Source organism: Carlito syrichta, unplaced genomic scaffold (genome assembly GCF_000164805.1).
Source record: "Carlito syrichta isolate Samal-C Ts95f unplaced genomic scaffold, Tarsius_syrichta-2.0.1 Scaffold315466, whole genome shotgun sequence".
Taxonomy (NCBI): Eukaryota; Metazoa; Chordata; class Mammalia; order Primates; family Tarsiidae; genus Carlito; species Carlito syrichta.
Window position 1 is genome coordinate 688,798 of NW_007259562.1, and position 999 is coordinate 689,796.

Below are 999 nucleotides of genomic sequence, written 5' to 3' on the forward strand. Positions count from 1 at the left end.
TGCACCGAGCCTCTCTCAGTACCACACGTGCATGAAATCATGTAGTGCTTATAATAACAGTGTGAAGTGGAACTTCAGGCAGGACTTTTTTCAGTTGCAAATGAGAGAAACTCAACTAAATTTAACTTGAGTGGGAAAAGAATGCGTAAAATATATCTGTTCACGTAGCAACCAAGATGTCTGGGAACTAGGATCAGAGGGAGGCCAAGTAAGGTAAGACATGAGAGTTCAGAGCAGGGTTCTGCTTTCATTTTAAAAATAGACATTTTTTTCATTGTGGATTTCTTGGCATTACTTTTGATTTTTAAAAATATTATTGAAAATATTATTTTCTTGATTACGGTGTTGTTTCTGCACCCCCTTAAATTTGGCTCCTGAGATAAGTGCCTCACTCACCTCACCCTGTCTTCATCTCGACTTCAGATATAGCTGAATCCAGAGGTTCCCGGGATCACGTGGCTCAGCTCCTTTGACTCTGCTTGGATTTGTTTGGCTTTATTTTAGGTACTTGCTCTCTACATGTGGTTTTTAACACTGGCGGTCTTAAGAGAGCGGCCCTACTCTCTTCATGTGGTTATTGACCTTTGAAAAAAGAATGCTTGAATCTATCTGAAACCTAGGATGTGCTGGGAGAATTTTTGAATTATGGGTTACATTCCAATCCAGAATGACTTGGAGTTTCTGGATTAATTCTTATTTCCTTCCTCTAAGAAGCACAGTCTTTTTTAAAAAATCATGTTTATACTATTCAAAATTCTTATTGGAAGGCAGGAATACCTGTTTTTGGTTTTTTATCTGAGTCAGAGTCTCACTTTGTCACTCAAGCTGGAGTGCACTGGTATACTCGCAGCCACTGCAGCCTCGACCTGCTAGGCTCAGGTGATCCGTCTCCCTCAGCCTTCCAAGTAGTTGGAACCACAGGTACGCACCACCACACCTGGACAATTTTTTTTTTTTTTTTGAGTTGGAGTCTCACTCTGTCCCCCAGACTAAAGTGCA